At 44.8% G+C, this 20,127-nt stretch overlaps 1 protein-coding gene across 3 annotated transcripts in view; it reads right to left on the bottom strand.

Moving 5' to 3' along the window:
- HES3 (hes family bHLH transcription factor 3) overlaps window positions 1-20,107 on the bottom strand; it is a 34,227-nt gene extending 14,120 nt beyond the window's left edge. The window contains exon 1 of one of the 3 annotated variants that reach the window (XM_056543390.1): window positions 20,010-20,107. The gene's annotated coding sequence lies outside the window, so the exon portion shown is untranslated. Of the gene's footprint in view, window positions 1-19,299; window positions 19,408-20,009 lie in introns of those variants that run through there. The other 2 variants (XM_056543391.1, XM_056543388.1) reach the window with 2 other exon arrangements.
- Between the last annotated feature and the right edge of the window lie 20 nt (window positions 20,108-20,127).

A 20,127-nucleotide genomic window follows, 5' to 3' on the forward strand; every position in this document is an offset into this window, starting at 1 on the left:
GATACTTAAATAATTTCCAGGAACATGAACAATTACTAAAGGGGTCCTCCAACCATGATCAATCCCACCGATGGCTAAAATGAGGGGAGAGGAGCAGCATGGAGCATATGGGGCAGACAGAAAGCGATAAGATCCGTAAAATGATCATCTTGATCCATCACGTTGTTAAAAGTTCACCCAGCTTTCCCAGAATCAGGGAAACAATATGCAACAGGATTTTGGATTTAAGGGATTAGGATATATATTAGTATATAATCTGTATACTGCTGCTACTATTCCTATAGGATCAGGATATATAGTCGATATACACCTCCTCTCTAGCTCTATCTGTATACTGCTGCTACTATTCCTATAGGATCAGGATATATAGTCGATATACACTTCCCCTCCAGCTCTATCTGTATACTGCTGCTACTATTCCTATAGGATCAGGATATATAGTCGATATACACCTCCCCTCCAGCTCTATCTGTATACTGCTGCTATCTCTATGGGATCAGGTTATATATAGTAGTTATACACCTCACCTCCAACTCTATCTGTATACTGCTGCTATCTCTATGGGATCAGGATATATAGTAGTTATACACCTCCCCTCCAGATCTATCTGTATACTGTTGCTGCTATCTCTATGGGATTAGGATATATATTAGTTATACACATCCCCTCTAGCTCTATCTGTATACTGCTGCTATCTCTATGGGATCAGGATATATAATAGTTATACCCTTCCCCTCCAGCTCTATCTGTATACTGCTGCTATCTCTATGGGATCAGGATATATAGTAGTTATACACCTCCCGTCCAGCTTTATCTGTATACTGCTGCGATCTCTATGGGATCAGGATATATAGTAGTTATACACCTCCCCTCCAGCTTTATCTGTATACTGCTGCTATCTCTATGGGATCAGGATTTATAGTAGTTATACACCTCCCCTCCAGCTCTATCTGTATACTGCTGCTGCTATCTCTATAGGATCAGGATATATAGTAGTTATACACCTCCCCTCCAGCTCTATCTGTATACTTCTGCTATCTCTATAGGATCAGGATATATAGTAGTTATACACCTTCCCTCCAGCTCTATCTGTATACTGCTGCTGCTATCTCTATGGGATTAGGATATATATTAGTTATACACATCCCCTCTAGCTCTATCTGTATACTGCAAAACTAGTATATTGTTGCAAAACTACAAATCCCAGCATGCCTGGACAGCCAAAAACACCCTCCCCGGGGGTCTCTCCAGGTCTCGTGCTCTGACGCAGCCCCTACAATGGCCCCGGGGCCGGTGGGATGTGATGAAGCCGTTTACTGGACAGGAATTACAGGCCGCACAATGCAGCATGAAGGATTCGGGCAGGAGATGGGCGGCTGCGGGAATTAGAGGCAGAAAATTGGGATTTTGTGAGGATTCGGATCCTGGAGGAGAGAAAACATGAGGAGGGCTGAATGGCCGGGGGGAGGCTGCCGCCTGTCTGGAGCCCACCCACACCATGACCAGGCACATTAGCTGCAATTTTACGGAGGATTTTCAGATAATCCACAATTCCTGAAATGTACATTTTAAGGTCACGGCCCGGATTAGTAAATGTGCCTTATATCAACCCTAATAGAAACGTCTCCACGCTGCGGGGGCAGGGCTGTCCTATTGATGGGGCCACCACCAGAGAAGGTAATAGACCCCTCAGCCATAAGAAGACCCCAGTATTATATAAGGCACGTGGCGGGTGCCGATCCCAGTACAGATATTGTATTGTGGTCCCAGAGATTCACAGCTCGCAGTTAGTCACCCAGCTTTCCCAGAGTCCTGAACAACATTTGTGGAGCAACTCAGGAGCTGTACTGGACCACAGAAAAGCTGGGTGTCAACTGCAGTTGTGTCTTAAAGAAGTATATATTTTATTAATGATATAGGGCAGCACAGGCTATTATTAGAGAATAATGTAGAGGTTCTTGTGTATGTCTTGTGTTAACCTGTTTTAGCTGATGTGGCAGGCGTGGGGGTTTCAGCCATACTGATTCTTATTTCACAACAGAAATTATTTCCTAATGCTGACTACATTTCCCATGAATCCTCTGGCTTTGCAGAGAGAGAGAGAGAGAGGGGGTGGAGTCTGATCACTGCAAACTACAACTCCCAGCATGTCCAGGCTGTCCTGTCATGCTGGGAGTTGTAGTTTTGCAACAGCTGGAGGCACCCTGGTTTGGAAACTCTGCTGTAGGAAAAAAGAAGTTGCAAAACTACAACTCCCAGTATTCCCAGACAGCAAACGGATGTCCAGACATACTGGGAGTTGTAGTTTAGCAATGGCTGGAGGCGGTAGGGAAACACTGAATTATAACCCCTGGAAGTGATATCATTGCACAGGAGTCCTAGATATATATATATATGAATGTGTATACACATGTGCGTCATAGCAAACAAACTGGAATGAGGATTCGTGGAATCTCTTAAAGTCAAAATAGTCACCGATTTTTAGGACTTGGGGTATAGGTAAATAGAATAACATTTATTTAGTAGTATAGGGATATATGTACAGGTATTTGTGAGCCTGTATACACATGTAAATATTATTTATTATTTATATATATATATATATATGTGCGTCTACTTTATGTGTGTACTATATGTGTGTGTACTTTATGTGTGTACAGTATATATATGTGCGTCTGCTTTATGTGTGTACAGTATATATGTGTGTGTGTACTTTATGTGTGTACAGTATATATATATATGTGCGTCTACTTTATGTGTGTACAGTATATATGTGTGTGTGTACTTTACGTGTGTGTACTTTATGTGTGTACAGTATATATATGTGTGTGTACTTTATGTGTGTACAGTATATATGTGTGTGTGTACTTTACGTGCGTACAGTATATATGTGTGTGTGTACTTTGCGTGTGTACAGTATATATGTGTGTGTGTACTTTGCGTGTGTACAGTATATATGTGTGTGTGTACTTTGCGTGTGTACAGTATATATGTGTGTGTGTACTTTACGTGCGTACAGTATATACATGTGTGTGTACTTTACGTGTGTGTACTTTATGTGTACAGTATATGTGTGTGTACTTTACAAGTGTGTACTTTACGTGTGTGTACTTTACGTGTGTGTACTTTATGTGTGTACAGTATATATATGTGTGTGTACTTTATGTGTGTACAGTATATATATGTGTGTGTACTTTATGTGTGTACAGTATATATATGTGTGTGTACTTTATGTGTGTACAGTATATATATGTGTGTGTACTTTATGTGTGTACAGTATATATGTGTGTGTACTTTATATGTGTGTGTGTGTACTTTACGTGCGTACAGTATATATATATGTGTGTGTACTTTATGTGCGTACAGTATATATGTGTGTGTGTGTGTACTTTACATGTGTGTACTTTATGTGTGTACAGTGTATATATGTGTGTGTACTTTGCGTGTGTACAGTATATATGTGTGTGTACTTTATATGTGTGTGTGTACTTTACGTGCGTACAGTATATATGTGTGTGTGTGTACTTTACATGTGTGTACTTTATGTGTGTACAGTATATATATGTGTGTGTACTTTGCGTGTGTACAGTATATATATGTGTGTGTACTTTATGTGTGTACAGTGTATATATGTGTGTGTACTTTACGTGTGTACAGTATATATATGTGTGTGTACTTTGCATGTGTACAGTATATATATGTGTGTGTACTTTGCGTGTGTACAGTATATATGTGTGTGTGTACTTTGTGTGCGTACAGTATATATATGTGTGTGTACTTTTACGTGTGTACAGTATATATGTGTGTGTGTGTACTTTATGTGTGTACAGTATATATATGTGTGTGTACTTTACGTGTGTACAGTATATATGTGTGTGTACTTTGCGTGTGTACAGTATATATGTGTGTGTGTACTTTATGTGTGTACAGTATATATGTGTGTACTTTATGTGTGTACAGTGTATATATGTGTGTGTACTTTATGTGTGTACAGTATATATGTGTGTGTACTTTGCGTGTGTACAGTATATATGTGTGTGTGTACTTTGTGTGTGTACAGTATATATATGTGTGTGTGTGTACTTTATGTGTGTACAGTATATATGTGTGTGTGTACTTTACGTGTGTACAGTATATATATGTGTGTGTACTTTATGTGTGTACAGTATATATGTGTGTGTACTTTGCGTGTGTACAGTATATGTGTGTGTACTTTGCGTGTGTACAGTATATGTGTGTGTACTTTGCGTGTGTACAGTATATATATGTGTGTGTACTTTGCGTGTGTACAGTATATGTGTGTGTACTTTGCGTGTGTACAGTATATATATGTGTGTGTACTTTATGTGTGTACAGTATATATGTGTGTGTACTTTATGTGTGTACAGTATATGTGTGTGTACTTTGCGTGTGTACAGTATATATATGTGTGTGTACTTTATGTGTGTACAGTATATATATATGTGTGTGTACTTTATGTGTGTACAGTATATATATGTGTGTACTTTATGTGTGTACAGTATATATGTGTGTGTGTACTTTATGTGTGTACAGTATATATATGTGTGTGTACTTTGCGTGTGTACAGTATATATATGTGTGTGTACTTTATGTGTGTACAGTATATATGTGTGTGTACTTTATGTGTGTACAGTATATGTGTGTGTACTTTGCGTGTGTACAGTATATATATGTGTGTGTACTTTATGTGTGTACAGTATATATGTGTGTGTACTTTATGTGTGTACAGTATATGTGTGTGTACTTTGCGTGTGTACAGTATATATATGTGTGTGTACTTTATGTGTGTACAGTATATATGTGTGTGTGTACTTTATGTGTGTACAGTATATATGTGTGTGTACTTTATGTGTGTACAGTATATATATGTGTGTGTACTTTGCGTGTGTACAGTATATATATGTGTGTGTACTTTACGTGTGTGTACTTTATGTGTGTACAGTATATATATGTGTGTGTACTTTACGTGTGTGTACTTTATGTGTGTACAGTATATATATGTGTGTGTACTTTACGTGTGTACAGTATATATGTGTGTGTGTACTTTTTTCTGTTTCAATGTTTTTATTATTATTAAGGTGACCAAAAATGAATCAGCATACAAAACGTATAACGTCAGCAGTGCACATTATGCCAACTGTGAGGATTTGTATTTTTTTCTGCCTGTATTTGTGTGAATGTTTCTCTATATTTAGATGCACGTTTTTGTCGGACGCTCCAGGATGTTCGGGCTCCTGATTTATTGTGTGCGTCGCTGTTCCCAGGAGCTGCCGCTCTATTGTAGGAGAGTGTGTCGAATCTCTTAGGGAGCGTGGAGAAGGAGGCGTTCTGGCCGATTTCCACACTTCAAGCTTTGTTCACACCACAGATCCCCGCACATTGTTCTCCCCTGAAGCTTCGGCCGCTCTCCCCACAGCTGCAGACAGAAGAGGTTTTTATCATGTGAACTTTAGATCTTTCTATTCTTCTACCATTATTCCTCGCTACAAGTGACAAATCTGCCTATTGTACTTCACATAACCTTCCCCAGGGACAAGGTAACCCTCCGGGAGGAGCGATAAGGGAGCAGAGACAAGCTAACCCCCCGGAGAAGTGATGAGGGATCAGGGACAAGCTAACCCCCCCAGGAGGAGCGGTGAGGGATCACGGACAAGCTAACCCCCCGAAGAAGCAGTGAGGGATCAGGGAAAAGATAACCCCCCGGGAGGAGCGGTGAGGGATCAGGGACAAGCTAACCCCCCGAAGAAGCAGTGAGGGATCAGGGACAAGATAACCCCCCGGGAGGAGCGGTAAGGGATCAGGGACAAGCTAACCCCCCGGAGAAGTGATGAGGGATCAGGGACAAGCTAACCCCCCGGAGAAGTGATGAGGGATCAGGGACAAGCTAACCCCCCCAGGAGGAGCGGTGAGGGATCAGGGACAAGCTAACCCCCCGAAGAAGCAGTGAGGGATCAGGGACAAGATAACCCCCCGGGAGGAGCGGTGAGGGATCAGGGACAAGCTAACCCCCCGAAGAAGCAGTGAGGGATCAGGGACAAGCTAACCCCCCAGGAGGAGCGGTGAGGGATCAGGGACAAGCTAACCCCCCAAAGAAGCAGTGAGGGATCAGGGACAAGCTAACCCCCCTGGAGGAGCGGTGAGGGATCAGGGACAAGCTAACCCCCCCAGGAGGAGCAGTGAGGGATCAGGGACAAGCTAACCCCCCAGGAGGAGCAGTGAGGGATCAGGGACAAGCTAACCCCCCAGGAGGAGCGGTAAGGGAGCAGGGACAAGCTAACCCCCCGGGAGGAGCGGTGAGGGATCAGGGACAAGCTAACCCCTCGGGAGGAACGGTGAGGGATCAGGGACAAGCTAACCCCCCTGGAGGAGCGGTGAGGGATCAGGGACAAGCTAACCCCCCGGGAGGAGCGATGAGGGATCAGGGACAAGCTAACCCCCCCGAAGAAGCGGTGAGGGATCAGGGACAAGCTAACCCCCCGAAGAAGCGGTGAGGATCAGGGACAAGCTAACCCCCCGGAGAAGCGGTGAGGGATCAGGGACAAGCTAACCCCCCAGGAGGAGCGGTGAGGGATCAGGGACAAGCTAACCCCCCAAAGAAGCGGTGAGGGATCAGGGACAAGCTAACCCCCCAAAGAAGCGGTGAGGGATCAGGGACAAGCTAACCCCCCAAAGAAGCGGTGAGGGATCAGGATCCCGTGCGGCAGCTTCATGGTCTTCAAGGGACCCAAATTGAGATGTGAGTCTAAGATACCAGAAATTATAGTGAGAAGTATCAACTATTACCCAGAAGACTGTTCATCCAGATCAGTGGTTTCCAAACTACGGTCCTCCACATGTTGCAAAACCACAACTCCCAGCATGCCCGGACAGCTGTTGGCTGGTAGTTGTAGTTTTGCAACATCTGGATGGCTGCAATATGGACACTGGTGATCAAGATGATTCTGAGTCATGGAAGACGAAAGCGGGAAGAGGAATCTAATAGAACTGACCGGAATCCCATGGAGGCCGCGCTACTACATACGTGTCAGGATATGTCCAAAAACTACAGTAAAATAAGTATGAAAAAGATTTACTTAGATTCTCTGCATATTAGTGTATTTGATCTCAAATCTATCTATCTCATATCTATCTATCTCATATCTATCTATCTCATATCTATCTATCTCATATCTATCTCATATCTATCTATCTCATATCTATGTCATATCTATCTATCTATCTCTATCTATCGCATATCTATTTATCTCATATCTATCTATCTCATATCTATCTCATATCTATCTATCTCATATCTATCTATCTATCTATCTCATATCTATCTATCTCATATCTATCTATCTATCTATCTATCTCATATCTATCTATCTCATATCTATCTATCTATCTCATATCTATCTCATATCTATCTATCTATCTCATATCTATCTATCTATCTATCTCATATCTATCTATCTATCTCATATCTATCCATCTCATATCTATCTCATATCTATCTCATATCTATCTATCTCATATCTATCTATCTCATATCTATCTATCTCATATCTATCTATCTATCTATCTATCTCATATCTATCTATCTCATATCTATCTATCTCATATCCATATATCTCATATCTATCTATCTCATATCTATCTCATATCTATCTCATATCTATCTATCTCATATCTATCTATCTCATATCTATCTATCTCATATCTATCTATCTCATATCTATCTATCTCATATCTATCTCATATCTATCTATCTATCTATCTCATATCTATCTATCTATCTCATATCTATCTATCTATCTATCTATCTCATATCTATCTATCTCATATCTATCTATCTATCTATCTCATATCTATCTTCTCTGCTGATGTTGTGCAGTGCGGGGTCTGGAGTTGTTCTCAGGATCTTCTCCCCTCTCTTGTATATCTCAGAGCTGATTGCATTGTCTGAGGACATGAAGCGGGTGCAGAGGTGGTGGCGTTGTTCTTGGATGGGGGGTGTGGAGTCCTGGACGGACGGGTCAGGAGGCCATGGGATCCCATACAGGAGAAAATTCCACAAAGAGGCGACAAAGGGAATCACCTCCAAAAAACTCTTTTATGTGTAAATTTGGGAAACAAATAATAAATAATTTCCACTGAGGACGGAGACTTTGTTCTTTGTTGCGTCGCTCCTGTCACGTTGCGTTTTACATCCGAGGCTTCAGTCAGGATTAAACCTGAGATGTTTACGTTTCATTTAGTCACATTTGTCTCCAGTGATGTATACGCCGTCTGCGCTTTATTACTGAGGAAAGACAAGATCATTCACTGCTGAAGTTCTGTAGGGTGCACAGTGCGGCGGAACCACATGGACACCAACAGGACCCTGCTGCACTGGAACGTCTGCCCCCAAAGGTTCTCCTACAGTTTTTGGCACAAATTGTCTTATAACGGGGCCATGAAAACGTGTGGTGACTGCCCTTTTCTGACCAAGTGACAGGATAGATAGATATGAGATAGATAGATAGATAGATAGATAAAGAAGGAAGAAAGAATAAGTTGGCCAGCACTATTGATTCCAAACTATTATATGGACCTGGCTTACAGGAGCAGGCTGCTGGGCTAAATATACAGCAACAGCAGAATACAGCAGCACACTGCCAGCACAAAGATATAGATAAAACATGAGTATATAGATAAAACATGAGTATATAGATGAAACATATAGATACAACATGAGAAGCTATTCAGCTATGGTGCAGTAATGAAATAGTGAGGTACTTAGCTTGCAATTTGGCGGCCAAATAGCGTGGACCGTCCCACTACGGTAAGGTGACCTCATTGGGACGGACCCTACACTATGAATATGCCTCTGTGTGGGAATAGATCCGCAGGCATTGCAGGATCTGGAACATCCAAATCACCTTATATACACCTGATAGAGGTGGGTGGGGTGCAAGAGCCAACATGGAGGTAGCCACTCCCCCATATGTGTAATACAACCAAAGGATAAGTTGGCCAGCACTATTGATTCCAAACTATTATATGGACCTGATGGCCGCCAAATTGCAAGCTAAGTATCTCACTATTTCATTACTGCACCATAGCTGAATAGCTTCTCATGTTGTATCTATATCTTTGTGCTAGCAGTGTGCTGCTGTATTCTCCTGTTGCTAGATAGATAGATATGAGATAGATAGATTTGAGATAGATATGAGATAGATAGATATGAGATAGATAGATATGAGATAGATAGATGATAGATAGATAGATACGAGATAGATAGATAGATAGATATGAGATAGATATGAGATAGATAGATATGAGATAGATATGAGATAGATAGATATGAGATAGATAGATATGAGATAGATAGATATGAGATAGATAGATATGAGATAGATAGATATGAGATAGATAGATATGAGATAGATAGATAGATATGAGATAGATATGAGATAGATAGATATGAGATAGATAGATATGAGATAGATAGATATGAGATAGATAGATATGAGATAGATAGATAGATATGAGATAGATAGATAGATAGATATGAGATAGGTAGATATGAGATAGATAGATAGATATGAGATAGATAGATATGAGATAGATAGATATGAGATAGATAGATAGATATGAGATAGATATGAGATAGATATGAGATAGATAGATAGATTGTTGTGTATGTATCTTCACCTCCCTAGGACATACCCGAAGTGTTGGGACACTTAGAACATTCCCTCTATATGTAAATATTCGCATATGTTGGTGTTACGTTGCTCCCCATGGTAGTACCCATTTTTGTATAAACAATGTAGCTAAAAAAATGGAAATCCCAGATATTGTAGAGTTGTGACTATCGGTCCTTTTACTGGGTAAGTATTATATTGGCGTTACACGTAGTCATGATTATTTGGTTTCTTCATCAATTAGAGTAGAATCAGGACCCTTCCCTTCCCACCAACAATTTTATTTCCCTTTTAGTTGCCCTTCAGGTTTGGTCCCAGACGTTCATACGCAGCTTCATCACCGTATTGTCTCTCTGTCTCATAAACATACGGATTCTTGTCCATGACCGATTCCCCCCCCCCCCCCCTTGTCTGCGGCTTTAATTACCTGACCGCGGTCATGGTTAGGCTTAGCTAGTGACCTCATTGTAAAGGTCGCACCTGGCCAGGCTTCTCTATGGTTCTCTCTGGTCAGGTAAGGGTCACAGGTCCGGGCCTATCAGCAGCTGAGGAGGGGTATTTCAGCCGCCTCAGTCTTCCGGTTCAGGCTGCTTTTCACTCTTGTCTGTGTCTCTGCACATGTCCCTTTGTTTTGCTGTGGTTTTTGTAGTTCACCTGTTCGTGTGCTTTTAGCTTAGTCCTTTGTTAGTTATCTGTCTGTGCCTTGGTTATCTTGCCTCGATTGGTGTCTGTATTAATGCCTTGTAGTTTGGCTTGTGTTCACACTTGTATTGTTGTTCCTCTATGATTTGGCCTGTTACTTGTCTCTTTGTCCCTGGTTTAGTACCTGGGTCTCGTGTGAATTAGTTCTAGTGCATCCTGATCTATATAATGTTCTTCTTTCAGATAACCTTCCACCCCCTCCATCCCTGGTTTATTCTCACCGTTATATTTCCAGTTATCCTCTTTTGTTCATATTCTCATACCTACCTGCCATATCTTGCTTTGGTTCTTAGGCTGTTGTCTGTTCGCTATACAGTGACCCCCCCCGACCTACGATGGCCCCAATATACCATATATATATACAGTGACCCCCCGACCTACGATGGCCCCGACATACCATATATATATACAGTGACCCCCCGACCTACGATGGCCCCGACATACCATATATATACAGTGACCCCCGACCTACGATGGCCCCAATATACCATATATATATACAGTGACCCCCGACCTACGATGGCCCCAATATACCATATATATATACAGTGACCCCCCCTACCTACGATGGCCCCGACATACCATATATATACAGTGACCCCCCCTACCTACGATGGCCCCGACATACCATATATATACAGTGACCCCCCGACCTACGATGGCCCCGACATACCATATATATACAGTGACCCCCCGACCTACGATGGCCCCGACATACCATATATATACAGTGACCCCCCCGACACGAGGGCCCCGACATACCATATATATACAGTGACCCCCCCGACCTACGATGGCCCCGACATACCATATATATACAGTGACCCCCCGACCTACGATGGCCCCGACATACCATATATATACAGTGACCCCCCCGACCTACGATGGCCCCGACATACCATATATATACAGTGAACCCCGACCTACGATGGCCCCGACATACCATATATATACAGTGACCCCCCGACCTACGATGGCCCCGACATACCATATATATACAGTGACCCCCCGACCTACGATGGCCCCGACATACCATATATATACAGTGACCCCCGACCTACGATGGCCCCGACATACCATATATATACAGTGACCCCCCGACCTACGATGGCCCCGACATACCATATATATACAGTGACCCCCCGACCTACGATGGCCCCGACATACCATATATATACAGTGACCCCCCGACCTACGATGGCCCCGACATACCATATATATACAGTGACCCCCCGACCTACGATGGCCCCGACATACCATATATATACAGTGACCCCCCGACCTACGATGGCCCCGACATACCATATATATACAGTGACCCCCCCGACCTACGATGGCCCCGACATACCATATATATACAGTGACCCCCCCGACCTACGATGGCCCCGACATACCATATATATATATATATATATATACAGTGACCCCCCGACCTACGATGGCCCCGACATACCATATATATACAGTGACCCCCCGACCTACGATGGCCCCGACATACCATATATATACAGTGACCCCCCCGACCTACGATGGCCCCGACATACCATATATATACAGTGACCCCACGACCTCCGATGGCCCCGACATACCATATATATACAGTGACCCCCCCCGACCTACGATGGCCCCGACATACCATATATATACAGTGACCCCCCGACCTATGATGGCCCCGACATACCATATATATACAGTGACCCCCCCGACCTACGATGGCACCGACATACCATATATATACAGTGACCCCCGACCTACGATGGCCCCGACATACCATATATATACAGTGACCCCCCGACCTACGATGGCCCCGACATACCATATATATATATATAGTGACCCCCCCGACCTACGATGGCCCCGACATACCATATATATACAGTGACCCCCCGACCTACGATGGCCCCGACATACCATATATATACAGTGACCCCCCCGACCTACGATGGCCCCGACATACCATATATGTACAGTGACCCCCCCGACCTACGATGGCCCCGACATACCATATATATATACAGTGACCCCCGACCTACGATGGCCCCGACATACGATCATTTCATCATACGATCACTCTCAGAGACCATCACATGGTGAAGGCAGCATCACCATACAATGCTTTTGTATGTCGGGGCCATCGCATAAACGGCTATCCTGCAGCGCAGACTGCTTCAGCTGCCCCCTGATAGCCGTTTACGGTGACCTGTGTGGTCCGCTGACGATCACTTACCTGTCCTCGGGGCTCCGGCGCTCTCCATCGTCATCATCACGTCGCTGCGCACAACATCCCGTCATCCAATAGGAGCGGCGTGCGTAGCGATGTGATGGCGGCGACGGAGAGCGAGGATGCCGGGGAAGCAGAGGCCTTGCCGGAGCGGGGGGGACACCCCGGGGACGCGGCGACAGTGATGGACGGCGACATCCAGGGCAGCGGTGACGAGCGGTGACGGTCCGGAGCGGCGGGGACACGTGAGTATAACCTCCAATTCCAGTGGTCTTCAACCTGCGGACCTCCAGATGTTGCAAAACTACAACTCCCAGCATGTCCGGACAGCCGTTGGCTGTCCGGGCATGCTGGGTGTTGTAGCTTTGAAACATCTGGAGGTCTGCAGGTTGGAGACCACTGTCCTATACTTTACATTGCACGGATCCCTCAACATACGATGGTTTCAACAAACGATGGTCCATTTGGAACGGATTACCATCATATGTTGAGACCACTGTATACCTGCTGCTATGTTTCCTTGGTATCTGTTTGTATCTACTTTGTATTCCTTCTGTTATTCAGTATCCCGCTTCCCTGTCTTTGTTATCTTGTAACCTTTCGTATTCCGACCTGTGTCCCCGACCTCGTACAGTTCTGTTTATTGTTTTGACTATGTTGCCCCTGCACTTTAAGTAGGGAGATGTATAGCAAACTTCGAGGAGGAGAGGAATTCCGGCGCTGACCAAGGAGAAGACAATAGAGCCAGGTGTGTAGCGAACAGATCTAATCCAATGCGACGCGTTTCACCGCGCTTGCGCGGTTTCATCAGGCAGAACAAACACTTCTCAGGGAGGGGTTTATATACACGCAGGTATTAACCCCTGCCTGACAAAGTGGATTTTCACATCAAATATACAAATGTAAACATAAATACTCATAAAATACGTTTCAGACACTTAATAAAAATTATTATTAATCAAGCAAAAACCAAGGAAAAATTAATATTAATAAACAAAAATAAGAAGAGAAAATAGGAAGAAAAAAACAGGGGAGAAAGGGAAAAAGAAACACATAATGTGTGGATCATGAAAAATATGTTATCGCAACCCCTTATCTACATATGGTCAGGATGTAACAAATGACAAATATACATATATATATATATATATATATATATATATACACATACACGTATATACACAAACCTACGTACATATATATAGAAAAACATAAGATGTGTGATAAATAAAACTATATGTAAGACAGAGATAATAATAATAATAATAATAAATCAAATAAAACTTTGCTACATGAATATATATCTATAAAAATATGTCACATAAAACGAAGTGTCACCTAACAACAGTCTTATACTAGAAACAATCAAGACCGTCCCAGTAGTCCGAACGGGCGATACAAGATCTCTGATTATTGAAATAAAAACGCTCCATGTGTACTATTACTTAGTATTACTTAATCATTATTTAGAGTAATCCAGTAAAAAAAGAAAGTGGATCGTTGGTATACAGCTGTGGAGGGGACAGCAAGAAAAAATGGGGTAACATGAGACCACAGAGAAGTTATCAAAAAAGAGGAGAAAAAGAAAAACGTTACCTAAAAGTAGGTGTTATTTAAAGGGGACCTCTCATGAAATAAACTTTTGATATATTTTAGATTAATGAATGTTGAATAACTTTCCAATAGCATGTTAATGAAAAATCTGCTTCTTTCTATTGTATTTTTCCCGATCAGTCCTGTCAGCAAGCATTTCTGACTCATGCTGGAGTCCTAAACACTCAGAGCTGCCAGCCTGCTTTGTTCACAGCCAAACAGGCTGTGAACAAAGCAGGCTGGCAGCTCTGAGTGTTCTCCTTTGTGAACAAAGCAGACTGGCAGCTCGTAGTGTTTAGGACTCCAGCATGAGTCTGAAATGCTTGCTGCCAGGACTGGTAGGGAGACCCCTAGTGGTCATTTCTTCAAAGTGGAAAATTAAATAGAAAGAAGCAGATTTTTTAATAACATGCAATTGTGAAGTTATTCTGCATACATTAATCTATAATATATCAAAAGTTTTTTTGATGAGAGGTACCCTTTAACATTCTCTATGGTCTCATTAAGCCCATTAGGGGTCAATGTTAGAAGCTTGTGAATCCAGTAGGATTCACCATTAATGAGACGTTGGTACCTGCTTAAATGATCGGATGGAATTGTTTCAAGGATTGTTAGTTTATAAAAACTCTAAATTATTATCATGTTTAAAGGTGAAATGTTTTGACACGCTATGTAACAGATATTTATGTTTAATGTCCCAACGGTGCTTATTCATACGAACATTAAACATAAATATCTGTTACATAGCTGTCACGATGCCGGCTGGTAGGAGGTGGATCCTCTGTGCCAGAGAGGGATTGGCGTGGACCGTGCTAGTGGACCGGTTCTAAGTCACTACTGGTTTTCACCAGAGCCCGCCGCAAAGCGGGATGGTCTTGCTGCGGCGGTAGTGACCAGGTCGTATCCACCAGCAACGGCTCAACCTCTCTGGCTGCTGAAGATAGGCGCGGTACAAGGGAGTAGACAGAAGCAAGGTCGGACGTAGCAGAAGGTCGGGGGCAGGCGGCAAGGTTCGTAGTCAGGGTGGATAGCAGAAGTTCTGGTACACAGGCTTTGGACACACAAAACGCTTTCACTGGCACAAGGCAACAAGATCCGGCAAGGGAGTGCATGGGAGGAGGTCAGATATAGTCAGGGAGCAGGTGGAAGCCAATTAAGCTAATTGGGCCAGGCACCAATCATTGGTGCACTGGCCCTTTAAGTCTCAGGGAGCTGGCGCGCGCGCGCCCTAGAGAGCGGAGCCGCGCGCGCCAGCACATGACAGCAGGGGACGGGAACGGGTAAGTGACCTGGGATGCGATTCGCGAGCGGGCGCGTCCCGCTGTGCGAATCGCATCCCCGACGGCCATGACAGTGCAGCGCTCCCGGTCAGCGGGACCGACCGGGGCGCTGCGGAGAGAGAGACGCCGTACGCGCTCCGGGGAGGAGCGGGGACCCGGAGCGCTAGGCGTAACAGTACCCCCCCCCTTAGGTCTCCCCTTCTCTTTGTCCGGTAACTGCCTCCCCTGGGATGAGGACACCGGGAAAGGATGGAGGGATTCCTCAACGGCAGGCAGTACAGCAGGAGTGGGAATGGGGAGGGAGGGCAGAGGGTGAAGCTTGGCACGGGGCAGGGAGACACCAGGACGAGGGCCACGAGGAGGCACCGAGGCTTGACTGACTGGACTGGGAGGGGGGAGAGGCACTTCTTAAGGCGGGCAGAGTCCATAACGACCTTAGGGAGACCGGATACAGGGGGAACCACAGGGTCACGGCAGGGAGTACTGGGAACCGGTTTAAGGCAGTCCTTGAAGCAAGAGGTACCCCAGCTCTTGATCTCCCCTGTGGACCAATCCAGGGTTGGGGAATGGTGTTGAAGCCAGGGTAGTCCAAGGAGAATTTCAGAAGTGCAATTGGAGAGGACCAAAAACTCAATTTTCTCATGATGAGGTCCGATGCACATTAGGAGGGGCTTCGTGCGGAAACGCACGGTGCAATCCAACCTGGCTCCGTTGACCGCGGAAATGTGGAGTGGCTTGACAAGACGGGTCACCGGGATGCAGAATTTATTCACCAAGGACTCCCGAATAAAATTCCCAGAGGCACCAGAGTCCAGGCAGGCCACGGCTGAGAGGGAAGAGCTGGCTGAAGAAGAAATCCGTACAGGCACCGTGAGACGTGGAGAAGCCGACTTAGCATCAAGAGACGCCACACCCACAAGAGCTGGGTGCGAGCGTGCGTTTCCCAGACGTGGAGGACGGATTGGGCAATCCACCAAAAAATGTTCAGTACTGGCACAGTACAGACAAAGATTCTCTTCCTTACGGCGATTCCTCTCTTCCAGGGTCAGGCGAGACCGATCCACTTGCATGGCCTCCTCGGCGGGAGGCCTAGGCGCAGATTGCAATGGAGACTGTGGGAGAGGTGTCCAGAGATCTAAGTCTTTTTCCTGGCGGAGCTCTTGATGCCTCTCAGAAAAACGCATGTCAATGCGAGTGGCTAGATGAATGAGTTCATGAAGGTTAGCAGGAGTTTCTCGTGTGGCCAGAACATCTTTAATGTTGCTGGATAGGCCTTTTTTAAAGGTCGCGCAGAGGGCCTCATTATTCCAGGAAAGTTCAGAAGCAAGAGTACGGAATTGTATGGCGTACTCGCCAACGGGAGAATTACCCTGGACCAGGTTCAGCAGGGCAGTCTCAGCAGAAGAGGCTCGGGCAGGTTCCTCAAAGACACTTCGAATTTCCGAGAAGAAGGAGTGTACAGAGGCAGTGACGGGGTCATTGCGGTCCCAGAGCGGTGTGGCCCATGACAGGGCTTTTCCGGACAGAAGGCTGACTACGAAAGCCACCTTAGACCTTTCAGTAGGAAACTGGTCCGACATCATCTCCAAGTGCAGGGAACATTGTGAAAGAAAGCCACGGCAAAACTTAGAGTCCCCATCAAATTTGTCCGGCAAGGACAGGCGGAGGCTAGGAGTGGCCACTCGCTGCGGAAGAGGTGCAGGAGCTGGCGGAGGAGATGACTGCTGCTGTAGCTGAGACTGAATCTGCTGTAGCTGCGACTGGAGTTGCTGTGTCATGGTGGTCAAGTACGACAGCTGGTGATCTTGTTGGGCGATCTGTCGGGCTTGCTGGGCGACCAGTGTGGGGAGGTCGGCGACAACAGGCAGAGGAACTTCAGCGGGATCCATGGCCGGATCTACTGTCACGATCCCGGCTGGTAGGAGGTGGATCCTCTGTGCCAGAGAGGGATTGGCGTGGACCGTGCTAGTGGACCGGTTCTAAGTCACTACTGGTTTTCACCAGAGCCCGCCGCAAAGCGGGATGGTCTTGCTGCGGCGGTAGTGACCAGGTCGTATCCACTAGCAACGGCTCAACCTCTCTGACTGCTGAAGATAGGCGCGGTACAAGGGAGTAGACAGAAGCAAGGTCGGACGTAGCAGAAGGTCGGGGGCAGGCGGCAAGGTTCGTAGTCAGGGTGGATAGCAGAAGTTCAGGTACACAGGCTTTGGACACACAAAACGCTTTCACTGGCACAAGGCAACAAGATCCGGCAAGGGAGTGCATGGGAGGAGGTCAGATATAGTCAGGGAGCAGGTGGAAGCCAATTAAGCTAATTGGGCCAGGCACCAATCATTGGTGCACTGGCCCTTTAAGTCTCAGGGAGCTGGCGCGCGCGCGCCCTAGAGAGTGGAGCCGCGCGCGCCAGCACATGACAGCAGGGGACGGGAATGGGTAAGTGACCTGGGATGCGATTCGCGAGCGGGCGCGTCCCGCTGTGCGAATCGCATCCCCGACGGCCATGACAGTGCAGCGCTCCCGGTCAGCGGGACCGACCGGGGCGCTGCGGAGAGAGAGACGCCGTACGCGCTCCGGGGAGGAGCGGGGACCCGGAGCGCTAGGCGTAACAATAGCGTGTCAAAACATTTCACCTTTAAACATGATAATAATTTAGAGTTTTTATAAACTAACAATCCTTGAAACAATTCCATCCGATCATTTAAACAGGTACCAACGTCTCATTAATGGTGAATCCTACTGGATTCACAAGCTTCTAACATTGACCCCTAATGGGCTTAATGAGACCATAGAGAATGTTAAATAACACCTACTTTTAGGTAATGTTTTTCTTTTTCTCCTCTTTTTTGATAACTTCTCTGTGGTCTCATGTTACCCCATTTTTTCTTGCTGTCCCCTCCACAGCTGTATACCAACGATCCACTTTCTTTTTTTACTGGATTACTCTAAATAATGATTAAGTAATACTAAGTAATAGTGCACATGGAGCGTTTTTATTTCAATAATCAGAGATCTTGTATCGCCCGTTCGGATTACTGGGACGGTCTTGATTCTTTCTAGTATAAGACTGTTGTTAGGTGACACTTCGTTTTATGTGACATATTTTTATAGATATATATTCATGTAGCAAAGTTTTATTTGATTTATTATTTATTATTATTATCTCTGTCTTACATATAGTTTTATTTATCACACATCTTATGTTTTTCTATATATATGTACGTAGGTTTGTGTATATACGTGTATGTGTATATATATATATATATATACATATGTATATCTGTCATTTGTTACATCCTGACCATATGTAGATAAGAGATTGCGATAACATATTTTTCATGACCCACACATTATGTGTTTCTTTTTCCCTTTCTCCCCTGTTTTTTTTCTTCCTATTTTCTCTTCTTATTTTTGTTTATTAATATAAATTTTTCCTTGGTTTTTGCTTTATTAATAATCATTTTTATTAAGTGTCTAAACGTATTTTATGAGTATATATGTTTACATTTGTATATTTGATGGCAGGGGTTAATACCTGCGTGTATATAAACCCCTCCCTGAGAAGTGTTTGTTATGCCTGATGAAACCGCGCAAGCGTGGTGAAACGCGTCACATTGGAATAGATCTGTTCGCTACACACCTGGCTCTATTGTCTTCTCCTTGGTCAGCGCCGGAATTCCTCTCCTCCTCGAAGTTTCCTATACATCTCCCTACTGTTTCTAGGAAGGCTGCAGACCGGGATCATCATATTAAAGGCATATCCTGGTTAGGCGGGAGTGCACACAACCTGGCAGGGTGAGCCTTTACTCCCACACACCTGTGATCCCGTTGATTCTCCACAAGGGGGCGCCTGTTTTTTCTTTGTATTACTGCACTTTAAGTGGAAGTGATATATGGCGCCCAAGAGGGATCCCAATCCTTATGTAATCTGTAGAAAGAAACTTGGCAATGGAATATTAGAGTATTTAGGGTTTTTATTTTTACGTTCCAGCAATTATACAGATAGTTACTAACGTTGGGTCCAAAAATGGATCTTCCGGACGGCTGAGGAGGTTATAGTAGTGCTGTATGTCGGCCCAATGCCGGGAATGGTGCAGATAGTAGCGTGACGTGTAGTTGCTATGGAGCCCCTGCACATTAGTCAGACTGGCGCCCAGTTGTAGAGTCGCTGTTATGCAGGGATGGGTTCTGGGAGACGCTCAGGCGCCATCTTCCCGCCCCAGGTGACATCGTGTGTGATGTTCTATTTCAGTGGTCTCCAACCTGCGGACCTCCAGATGTTTCAAAACTACAACTCCCAGCATGCCCGGACAGCCGTTGGCTGTCCGGGCATGCTGGGAGTTGTAGTTTTGCAACATCTGGAGGTCCGCTGGTTGGAGACCACTGTTCTATTTCATACATTATCCACACTTCCACTGGAGTACCCCTTTAATACTTTACTAAATATCTTTTATATCTGATCCATATGGCGATTTATAGATGTTTTCTTATAAAATTATGGAAAACAATAATAAACAAAACACTCACCTGTATAAAGATCTGATCACGTGATATACTACAGCGCCGCACTACCACCGACCGTCCAGCAGGTGTCGCGCACGCATAGTAACAGGTCCTCGCGTGCGTCATCACGTCACGCAGCGGA

The sequence above is a fragment of the Hyla sarda genome, chromosome 10 (genome assembly GCF_029499605.1).
Source record: "Hyla sarda isolate aHylSar1 chromosome 10, aHylSar1.hap1, whole genome shotgun sequence".
NCBI classification, from domain to species: domain Eukaryota; kingdom Metazoa; phylum Chordata; class Amphibia; order Anura; family Hylidae; genus Hyla; species Hyla sarda.